The sequence below is a fragment of the Ostrea edulis genome, chromosome 4, assembly GCF_947568905.1.
Source record: "Ostrea edulis chromosome 4, xbOstEdul1.1, whole genome shotgun sequence".
NCBI lineage: Eukaryota > Metazoa > Mollusca > Bivalvia > Ostreida > Ostreidae > Ostrea > Ostrea edulis.
This window is the reverse complement of record NC_079167.1, coordinates 63,807,839-63,820,422: the sequence shown is the minus strand read 5'-3', so window position 1 is coordinate 63,820,422 and position 12,584 is coordinate 63,807,839. Positions and strand designations below refer to the sequence as shown.

The following is a 12,584-nucleotide window of genomic DNA, read 5'->3' as shown; positions in this document are numbered from 1 at the left end:
ATGTTCTTTCCAAGCTTCTCCTAGCACTTTGTTATCTGCTATAGGGTCGGAAAGTCTCGTCATGTGACTCACGAGAAATAACGTGAAATCGTACTTCCGGGCAGTTGTCAGATGGCATTATCAATAATGTACTAGACTCGCTACGTTCAAAACCACATAGAGCTTACTACAAAAAGCGAGAAAGCGGTGGATAACAACTGGGTTTAGAAAATTTGTTCTAGATAGAGCTCTGAGTTATTACAGCGGTTGTTCAAACGTCAATACGAGACATTTTCCAACAAAGTACAGGTATGTTTACGTCATAGAGTCGTCTGCATCATATGCACTGTACAGTCGTTTGCATCATATACACCCATACATCTATATCTCAGAGTTTAGTTCAAGATATCGAAAGTCCTCGATCAAAATCTCAGCAATATATTTGCGTAGTTCTGATTAGACTGATTCTTGATTGATGTTGTGGTACCCCCCCTCCCCCCGTAATAATCTGCATTGAGTGAAAACCCTAGAGCACTAGAAAAGAATAAAACCTTTTCCTGTTGTGCATAACATGGATATATATCCCTATTTTATTCTATGATTTTGAACGTTTTACAGTTTCATTTAGAAATTTATCTAAATTATTTCATAAAGATATTTCTATAAAATGAAGACAGAACTTTTTACTGACACCAATCATATCAGTGACATATGGAAGTCCCATGAGTCATTTTTATTTCCACTATGTAGCTGCAGTAATTTATAATATTATATTGTATACATTTGGTATGTAAAACTGCATACTACAGCAACAGATCTAGAAATTCGGGGGGGGGGGGGCTATAAATCCGCGACTGGCATCTAAGATTTTTTTGATTTATCTGAATTTCAGTTAAATTATCACTAATCCAGATGGTCAACAAACATTTTAGTGTGCAATTCTATATACAGTGAAACTTCTCCAAACCGGCCCCTCAGAATACCGGTTCTCCCTGAATATCGGCCGATTTTCAAAGTCCCGGCAGAAATCTTAACATTTCCTTACAAAGAAAGTCTTACAAAACTGGCCACCCCTGAAAACCGGACATCGGCCACTTTTTAAAGTACATTTGTTAACAAACATGTGTAATTTACCCTTAACATACCGGCCACTTTTTGAAGACAAGAAGATCTTGGCCAAAGGTTAATTAAGATCGTCCAGGTGTGCAAATTGACTGACCGACTGGCCAGGTATGAAATTATCCATCGGAGGTGTGAAAAACACTAGTGGCCTCTTCAATTTCTATTGTTTATCTGTGCTGTCAAGCGTGTTAATTGACACTTAACTAATCCAAGAGACCCTTCCAAATTCTGTACAAAATGTAAAAAAAAACAGTTAGGAAATTATTGAATGAATACCGTATCAAACGCCATATTGTTTCACCATACTTTCGTATGGATATAAGCGGTAGTTGATAAAGAACAAACCCATGACTGTTAATGATAATTATTAAAAGATACATTAATTTTCTTGGTTTCCATAGACTTAAAATTCCAAAGAAATATTCAAATTACAATTTCATATTTACTACTGTACTTTTTAAAAACGTCTAAACAAAATTGTTAATGACATAAGCGATTAATGTAAACAGAGTTTTTATAGGTAAGAGGAATTCCAATAATAGGCCTCTGTGTTTTCTTTATGTATCCTGTTATAGATTTTCAGTTTAAAATTAGATGATTTCAGCGAGAATATTTCTTGTAATTCATAATTATCTTTAGGTGCAAGCGGACTAATTTGATCTCCACCGATAATTGATCATAGATTACCAGATCAAAGTGAACAGTATCTACTTTGTGAATATTGAGAAAAAATGTCTATAATTGCTAAATTCTCGGTATACCGGCCATCCCTCTAAACCGGCCGTTTTTTCCAGTCCGAGAGCCGGCCGGTTTAGAGACGTTTCACTGTATACTAGTATTGCAGACCCAGGAATTCAAATAAGGGGGGGGGGTCATGAGGTGGAGATCTATCTCCCCTTAAATCTGCGGCCGCCAATGGCATATTTCATAGATTGTAGATATAAATACATGTATATCTTATGAATTTTGGTTTATCTGAATTTTAGCTGAATTGATAGAAGATGTTATATGTCTATTATGAAATATTGACTAGTCCAGATAGTCAATTTGCATTTTAGTGTGCATAATCTACATGTTTTGTGTGACAATGACTATATTGTTAATTTCTTAATCTTTTAGATATAAAAGGGCAAACAACACAGGTGGATAAAGCATCTTAAGTCTGCACCTCGTAAAGCTATGACAATGAGAGAAATGTATCCACCCAGGCAATCAGAATATTGGTAACTCACCAGAGCTCTTTATGCAATATATGCTCGTCAAGCTATCAATATTAAATGATATTAATTCTGTAATGAATACTTGTATACATGTAAATTCAGGTGATCCCAAAATATAAAGGTTCACCAAAAATGAATGCATCTCCAGACAATATAGAAATTTTAAAAATATCCTTTCTCTGCAACAGCAAAGGATGACTGTGCAAACATATAGGGATTTTTTACTAGATAAATGCAGATATCATTATAAAGTTTTTCTTTACAAATTATATCAGACAGCGGTATAAGTAAATAAATTTTATTATGCTATAAGAAAATGTTGAATGTCCAAATAAGAATTATCTAGCATTGGTATTTTTATGAAAGAATATATAGACATAGTGGATGTCAGTCTCTTTTAATTTTTTTTTTTTTTTTTGGTAAAATTTTCAGAGTGCAACACGGAAGGTGCGCTGCAGCTCAAAGAGAGCCATGGTTGTGGGCATCAAGTTCTCCATCAGCTTTACCTCACAGGCACCACTTGTGATTTCATAGTTTGAACACCAATGAACATGGAAGTGATTCTCATCCTTCGAGATGAATTATGGGAATTATACTTGGCACACATGATCGAGCCTTTGTGCCCTCTCTGCAATAACCAACTAGATAGACTTGTGAAAATTCAAATGTCTTCCATTAGTTTTATTTTGTTTTTGCTACAAATGATCAGTATAAAGATGTGCATGAATCACCATTGTAACAATTTCTTTGACTAGCAGACGCTGCAGCCTTAAATAAATGTTCACTTTATCATTTACTTGAATGCATTTAATACAACTTGACAGTGCAGAATAATGTGAGTAAGAAGTTGTACATTTATAGTATCTTAAGTCCAAAGGTAAGATTTAATAAATTGTGGAATTCATATCAGCTATTTCCTTAAATAGAGGATTTGCAAATGTACAAGAGTCACACAGAGTTGAAAATCTTAGTGGACAGATATATATGTCTGTATTGTGAAGGTATATGATTTAGAATATGGATGTTTTTAATTATTAAATTGCACACTCCACATGAATTTGACTCTTCCTGGTCTTGTAACAGCTGTGTTTCATCCTTACTGAAATGAGATTTTGATGAAAGAAAAGGTGATATGTTCAATGTCACTCCTGATTAAAGTTTATCAAATATATCAAATCCTTTATTAGCAAGAATCATATATCATCTGGCTTCAACATCTCCAATACACCTCAGTGATCAACAATGTCACCATCAAAGGTGGATCCAGGATAGAATTCAGAACAATTGTGCTACACAAGTGATAGCCTTTGCTGTGTGACAAATTTTGCACAATGTAGTTGCTGTCAGATAATGACTAGTTATTCATTTTTAAAATTAAATCCAGTGTTCTGTTTGTTGTATCCATTACGATTCTTTCAGAGGTAAATTCGGCATTGAGCCCTCTGGCTTGCTAAATGTAGATCCCTCAGATTTAGGTGCAACTTCATAAGAGTCATGACAAATTGATCACTGGTATGAACCCTGTACCGCCCATCCTAGAAGTTGTTAAAATGGGCCCATTCTCTTCATAACAGTCACCAACACATTGATACATCTGAAGGAAATGATGTATATAACAGCATCTGTAACAACCATAGACATCAAGTGAATATCATTAAAAGTATTGCAGGGGTGGATCATGAAAATTTGCAAAGGAGGGGAGGGGGCAAGTGTAATTTATACTATCCCCCTAAAAGAAATATGTGTGTAAATTAAAATTATCAAAATTGCAACCTAAATCCCCATATTTGTTACATATGAACTACCAAATGGGGGATGGCACCACCCCCATCCCCTCTTGTCCCACCACTGCATTATTAAACAGTAAATAAACATCTTGTATCAAAATTTTCATTTTTAAGAAGAATTCAAACACCACAATCTCAATTGAATTAATTTAAGATCTAAATGTATGGGTGAATGTTTACTATTTCTTTGTTGCCACAAGAGGCATAGTGTTTTACAAACACATATATACAGAAATGAAGTATATGTGTATCAAAAACTTTTTCTAGGTCCTCTTTTATGTTTCTTAATGTAAATATTGTAAAAATATTGTAAAAACATGTAATTTCAGTGATCCCAATCGTCTTTGAAAATTTTTTGTTTCCAAATTGGTAGCATTTTCCGTGAGGGTCACAATAAAAACATAAGCAATATCATCATTAATTAAAAATTAAAACAATGAAAGTGAGAAACTGCATTACCTTGTAATTGTGTCCCCCCCCCCCCCCCCCCCCCCCCCCCAGCTATCAGCATCCCATAAAAATGTGTTATTACAAGTTTATATGATCAACTATTAATCAGGGAGATTGACAAAACATGGTACAAATAGATACCTGCATATATTTACTTTACCCAGCTAATTGTTTTATTCCCGACTCCCCCCCCCCCTTTTGTCTCCTTTATCCAAAGTAAAATACTGCATAATTGTGTCATGTAATGTTAGTTCCAACTCATAAAAAACTAAATCCTTCAACGTAACAGCTGTTTATTATCGAAAATATTCAGTAAAATATGTTTTAGATCAATCACCCGGTCGTGGGTAGAGCTCACTGCTTCTGAGTTCTCAATCGGCGATTTAACTATAAGAATATAAGTATTATGATTTGTTTACCTGCATCTATAAATCCACTTCTTCCTCTTTTTGCATAAGTTGGGAATCTATATTGGCTGTAGGTTCATTTTAATGCTGTCATCTGAGCATAACCAAAGCAAAACAAAGTGACATTTATCGACTGCTGCCCGGAAGTAGTAAATCGAAAGTGAAAGTAAACGAGACTTTCCGACCCTATTTAAAAATTTCAAAGCAAAACTACAAATATTTGTCTCCGACCGTTTACTTCATCCACTTTCATGTTAGCTACGTGTATCACGTACAAAATATGCAAGTTTCAACATGAATCAGGGTTCCACTATAGTCAGCTGGACACCGTAATGATCTGAGGGAGGAACTCCCTCTCCTGGGATCACGTGATCAAACACTCTCTGTAATGAATAATTGATTAACCTCTAATTGTCATCAGTACAAGATAGAAATAAGCAACAGTTACCATACCTGACATTTCCTGTTCATACACATCTATGCTTTAATCATGAACATCGCTTACCATTGCTGTGAACTTCCCAGTATCAGCCTCTGGGTGTCGAACCAGAATGTGGTCAATGACTCTATCGTTGGGGGTTTTACCGTGGGCAAAAGGTTTTTCCCGGCAGAACGTACAAGCAGTCTCCATAGTAGGATGGAAGTTGTGCCATTTATAGTATTTGTATGCTTCTAAAATAGAAATGATTCGATACAGAAGACCACGAATACAATCAATTACATAATACACGGTAAATTTAAGCACAACGTAAAACAAAGGTAGAGAAGGAGTAGTGTCTGCCTTGAAAGAGTTGCAGTGTTTCTGAACACATAGCATTGGTAACGTCCAAAAGGAGTGAAAAATTCTAGATGCAAATCAACAAACAAAAGATTAAACATTTATATATATCTAACTCAACCTATTCCATTGTGTTTTGATATACAAAACACAAACACTGATAAAGCATTGAATTAGAGGGGGTTTTGAAGTTTGTTGTTGTTACCACCGCGCCATGTATCCCTAAATGGTTCATTTATGATAAACTATACAAGTGACTAGCTACTTTTCTTATGACTTTCCACATGCTCTTTTACTTTGTTTTCCATTTGCAGATCTTTAAAGTGAAGAATGTGGCATTATATTCATGTCTTATGCAACTGTGTAACAAGGAGACCAGGAACATGCTGAGGCAGCATTGACTAACTATACATGTATGTTACTCAGTAACTAAATAATTACTATGGGTGGTTGTATGTTCTGAGAGGTCAACCTTAGTTAACAAGAAAGAATAACGTAAAAGAAAACGAGATGTATATCAGACTATATATAGATCGAAGTCATTAATCATTACTATCGGATTTTCTTTTATGTTCAGCGACAAAACAATATATATGCCAAATTTCGTATACACTGTATATTTAAGTAGTTATGAATGGAGTATTCATGAATAGTACATGTAATATATCCGAAACTCGACCGTTCATCCCTCCCTTGCTTTCATATATAGTATATTGTTGAAGGCCGTGTTGGGTCAAAGAGAGCATGTTCTCTCCAAAAAGGATTATACCTATTAATTGTCCCTCGAGTTCGTTCTGGATTGGCAGGAATGGACCCGTGTTGAAATCATCCATTATTATTGAGTGCTTAGCGTCATTCGATAAACTGCTTATCAAGGATTTTGTTTCATCAAAATGCTGGGCTTTCCAACTGCCATACTCCACTTTCAAGTTTCCTTTAAACGAGAAAGACACGTTAATACATGTAGATATCAAGAAAAATATCTGCGTTGATTCAATATATATTCAACTTGTTTGTCGAGATAAAAATGGAAAAGTCATCATCGACACAAATGTATCGACAAAATTACCATATTGATCTATATGGTGATCGAAATTCAAATTCTTTCGTCCTTCTGGCAAAATTTCACAGGAAACAAGGTTCAATGTTTAACATTGAAATACTATATCAATAAAAATTCAGAGTTTAGACTGTTTGGATGTTCGATCTCTACTTTTAATCCGATACTTGGGGAGCTTGCTTTGTAACAGGGATATCCCGGTTTAGATTCTCGATAATGACACCGTTTCATATCTTCGCCATTCGTCTGGCATTGGAAGTGAATGTCATGTATCTCTCAAATATCGCTTTAAATATGGCGGTTAACAAGACAAAGAACCATTATCGCTGCAGCTCTGAACAGCATGTTCAACTTCAGTCGAAATTTATGAGACTTCATCTACAGCTGGTAACGTCTCTATATGAAGGAAGTTTTATTTGTAAGACAACAAACAAATCTGCAACCTTAAAACCGCTGTGAATTTAATACAGTATTTAAACATTGTTTCAATATGTTTAATGTTGAACAGACGTTGCATCTTCAGCGTTGAAAAATCGTTGTAATTTTTCAGCTTGAAACTTAGAAAGTTAGTTTCGCAATTTCATTGCAAACAAATGTGCATTCTCGCCGAATTCTGAAATCTACTTGAAACCCTTAAAAGTATGAGTCACATTATACATATTATTATCGTAATAAAAGATTATAGCGCCATCATCCTGGGCATATCATAATCCTTATACAAGTCCAAGCGTTCAGATTCTCCTTATAGATACAAAACATTACAAGTCCAAACGTTCAGATTCTCTTTATAGATACAAAACATTACAAGTCCAAGTGTTCAGATTCTCCTTATAGATACAAAACATCACAAGTCAAACAAACGTTCAGATTCTCCTTATAGATACAAAACATCACAAGTTCAAACGTTCAGATTCTCTTTATAGATACAAAACATCACAAGTCCGAGCGTTCAGATTCTCCTTATAGATACAAAACATTACAAGTCCAAACGTTCAGATTCTCCTTATAGATACAAAACATTACAAGTCCAAACGTTCAGATTCTCTTTATAGATACAAAACATCACAAGTCCGAGCGTTCAGATTATCCTTATAGATACAAAACATTACAAGTCCAAGCGTTCAGATTCTCTTTATAGATACAAAACATCACAAGTCCAAGCGTTCAGATTCTCTTTATAGATACAAAACATTACAAGTCCAACAAGCGTTCAGATTCTCCTTATAGATACAAAACATTACAAGTCCAACAAGCGTTCAGATTCTCCTTATAGATACAAAACATCACAAGTCCAAACGTTCAGATTCTCCTTATAGATACAAAACATTACAAGTCCAACAAGCGTTCAGATTCTCCTTATAGATACAAAACATTACAAGTCCAAGTGTTCAGATTCTCCTTATAGATACAAAACATTACAAGTCCAACAAGCGTTCAGATTCTCCTTATAGATACAAAACATTACAAGTCCAAGTGTTCAGATTCTCTTTATAGATACAAAACATTACAAGTCCAAGCGTTCAGATTCTCCTTATAGATACAAAACATTACAAGTCCAAACGTTCAGATTCTCTTTATAGATACAAAACATTACAAGTCCAAGCGTTCAGATTCCTTAAAGTTGGAGTCACAACACAATCATAGTGCACAATGCATGATTGCAGTGTCTCTAACATAATGTTTAACTTTCTCAGAGATATCATATCAGAAGAGGAGTGGCTATGATAACAAATAAGTACAGACAAATGACAGAAAATGTATGTTAATTAAGTTAGTCCTGTAGAATCCTACCTTCATAATACTCTGCAGTAGTATCAGTTGTCTGATGAGTACATCTGACATCACCAAACTGTTCATCCTGTTGAAAATTGCACGAGGAAATAGTTTAAGGAATTATTTAATTGAAAATTACATGATAAAATGTCTTAAGGAACAAGTTTCTTGTAGATATCTACTGACTTCAAATTATGTTTACTTACATTCCCCTTTGAAATGGTGATACAGTGAATCACTTTCTATCAAAGTGAATCCTTATTTTTATGTAAATTTCGAAAATAAATGTTTTCATGATTTGGTTCGTAAATATCTATGGTAATGAACAAATAGATATCAAAAGGTTACATGTCCCGCTAATCAGCTCCACAAGATAAGATCAAGAAAATGTGTATCTAGCTTGAAATATGAACTTAATATGAATATGTTTTTTGTTTGCATAATCAAGGATGCGCATGAATATATTAAGTTGGCCACTAAATCCAATTTTCAGTTAAAATAAAATGAGCGGAAATAAACAATGCCGTTACCTTAAATGAAATGTAAGCTCGGTTAAATATTGTCTTCTCACGTCTGAAATACGTGAGTGAGGGGTTGAGCAGCTTTCTCTTGCTAAGAACCAATAATCCAGGCAGTTTGATTGAGCGTTGGAGAGCAAACAACTCTTAAGTAAAGATCCAAAATTGCGATTTCAAGTTTACTAAAAGTTCTTTAGAATGTTTTAGAATCAACATTTGATTAACACCACTTCTGGTATATATAGTCGCACAGTAAGTTTGAAGTTTCTCCTTCACAACTGTTAATATTTTCGTCAGGAGCAAAGATAGGGGCTTGGTAGAGCACTTACATGTACTGGATCCAGCAAGGTATCTTTGTTTGTAAGGGTTTTTATGTAGCTTAGGAATCCAGTATATATATATATATATATATATATATATATATATATATATATATATATATTAGATAGATAGATAGATCAAAGGATTGTCAAGAGCTTTAGTCCAAAAAAAATTTACGACCGAATTCCGGACTTAGTCGTAAGTTGTTTAGTAAATGTTCGGAGCTACGTGAATTTCTTGCTGATTGAGAACAATTTCTCCTGTGTGAGTTGTGAAAAACCTTCTTTCAGTCATACTAACCTTAGGAAATGGATTATGATCAATACACATAGTCAAACCCTCTAAATGTGGTTCAGTACAGCTCCATTTTTTAACTGAGTTTGTGACGTTAAAATGCTATTTTTGATAGCAATTCTAAAGGTAAGACTAGCCGACTATGACTATGAATTATAAGATAAAAATATCTTAAGAAAAAATTGAAAACAAAATATGCCTTGTACTATTTTGAATTGATATTGAATTGATTTTTTTTAAAGTTATATTTGCATTCCCTGAATACATGTACATGTATATACTTTTTGATATTTGTAATAAGCATGTATGTTTTTATACATAGATATCTTGATATAAGCAAAAATAGATACAGTGCATATACTAGCGGGAAAAAGAAACTGTGCATTATAAAATTTAGTATAATTATTCTATATTTATTGTTTATATTTATAAAATCTAAACAATCGATAAAGGTGATGTTTTTTAACAATATTGGATAGTACCCGACTCAGATGCACGGACTTTTTCATGGTTAGTGAACACATGTTGTTTATTGAAGTGTTCATACGCACGGGTTTTACTGGCCAATACTGTTTGGAGTAAGAAGTGTAAAAGGTTTGTTTGGACACTATTCGTTAAGGAAAGCACTTTAGTTTTGACAAAATTTACCCTTCTGTCATGCCACGATTCAGCGAAAACCAACGTAATCGTGTTGTTGGGATGCTTTAATCTGGAATGGCACAAAATATCGTAGCAAGACACTTTGGGGTTCATCGGAACACCATTCAGTCATTATGGAGACGTTTCCAACAATCTGGTAACACTCGGGATCGACCACGTTCTGGGCGTCCTCATCTGACGTCGCGTCGACAGGACAACCACATTAGACTTGTGCACCTGAGAAATCGTTTCCAGACAACAAATTCGACTGCTAGTAGCATTCCTGGACTTCGACCAATCAGTCCAAGAACTGTGCGTAATCGTCTGCGCGAGCACAACATCAGACCAAGACGTCCAGTGGTGCGCCCAATACTGCTTCAACGTCATCGTATCGCTAAACTAACGTGGTGCAGACGACATCTGCGATTCAGAATACAGGACTGGGCCAATATTCTGTTCACTGATGAATCCAGATTTCATTTGGATAGTAGTGACGGCCGTTGTAGAGTGTATCGTCGCGTTGGGGAGCGGTACCAGGACGCTTGTGTTGTGCAACGTCGACAATTCGGTGGAGGTAGCGTTATGGTGTGGGGTAGAATAACAGCAGTGGAAGGACTCCTCTACGAACTGTCAATGGAAATCTCACTAGTGTACGCTATCGAGACGAAATTATTCAGCACCATGTGATAGCCTTCATACAGAGACAGCAAAATCACATCACTCTGCAGCGAGACAACGCAAGGTCACATGTTGCACGTGTAGTCAGGGACTTTTTTTTCAACAGAAAGTCGATGTCTTGCCTTGACCAGCTGTTTCCCCCGATTTATCGCCGATCGAGATCGTCTGGGATGAAATGGAACGACGTCTACGCCGTTTACCAAATCAGTCAGTGACATTGGCTGATTTAGGCCATGTTTTAACCAACATCTGGAACAACATCCCTCAAGCATTTCTGAATACTTTAGTGGCATCAATGAGGCGCCGTTGTCAAGCATACATGAATGCAAATGGTGGTCACACGCGTTATTAACTTTGTTAATTCAAGTTCGAATACCAGTGTCTTTCGAGTGTGCTGAAATTGACATTATTCGAGGTTAACATTAATGGATTATGAAATGTTGTAAAGAATACATTTGTTAACAGTATTACAAAAAATAAAATTTGTTCATTGTTATTTTCTGTTATTTTTTCATATATTAAATAATGCACAGTTTCTTTTTTCCGCTACTATAGAAATGAAAATTGGTATACAATATTCATGTCTCATTAATCTTAAAGCTATGACCAAAACACCTAGATAATTTTATTTTCTGGTTATCCAAAATGTCAAAGACAAAACATTATCTTTAAAGGTAATACTGTTAAAGCTTTAAATCGGTACTGACTAAAACCCGGTCTCAGTCCCGGTCTTCGGTCTCGGTCCCATGACTAAAACCCGGTCTTCGGTCCCGGTCCCAGATACTTTTATTCGATAAAAATAATATATCAGGATATTTGAACCCCATTTCTCAATAACTTAGGCATGACATCTCATGCCTGCTTTCTGATAATTAATTGATCATATTTTCTTCTTTCGTAAAATAATATGTGAAAATTCCGGGTAAAAACCGGTCCCGGTTTCGACATTTTTCCTCAAATCCCGCTTTAAAGTAATTCCACCCTCCTGTGATGTCATCAGATTTTGCAAAATCAATTATTTATTTAGATTTATGCATGATAGGAACATAAATTTTGTTGGAGTCTTTTCCTATAGTTATTATAAAAAATCTTGTTAAAAATGAAATATTTCAAAAGTTTAAGTTATAGATGAATAATCAATAATACGTTTCAAAATATTGAATCCAAGGGCAATAACTCTGTTTCTATTGATTTCTTTATCAAGTCTATTATGCTGTGATTTCCTTTATTTTTTACATACATTTTGTATATTTTTGTGAAGATACAGTTTTATGAAATTGTTATGAATGCTACTATATCGTCATAACCAGTTTTTATGAGATTTTGATAACGCTGTTTAATGAAAATTGCAATTTTCTGACAGTGATATATGATTCTGATTATGTACGTCTCACAGCTTAAAAAGTGTGATGACCTATGTATTTTATTTGATAATTTGTTAGTTTTAACTCTAATGAATGGAAATAAATACACATTTTAAACTTGTATCAGATAAAACTGCGAGTATGGAGTTACCTTAATCTACCATTTTTATTACAATATTCTTTATATCTATGTC

General features: G+C 34.7%; 2 long non-coding RNA genes across 2 annotated transcripts; one reads left to right on the top strand and one right to left on the bottom strand.

The window, feature by feature from the left end:
- The first annotated feature begins 116 nt into the window (after window positions 1-116).
- On the top strand, window positions 117-3,375 carry LOC125670967 (uncharacterized). The gene is made up of 3 exons (XR_007368453.2): window positions 117-288; window positions 2,221-2,324; window positions 2,754-3,375. It is a non-coding gene; the product is annotated as an uncharacterized LOC125670967 (long non-coding RNA).
- A 115-nt stretch (window positions 3,376-3,490) lies between these two features.
- Window positions 3,491-5,113, bottom strand: LOC125670966 (uncharacterized). Its single transcript, XR_007368452.2, has 2 exons — window positions 4,978-5,113; window positions 3,491-3,943 (listed from the first exon to the last, which is right to left on the bottom strand). It is a non-coding gene; the product is annotated as an uncharacterized LOC125670966 (long non-coding RNA).
- Window positions 5,114-12,584: the final 7,471 nt, after the last annotated feature.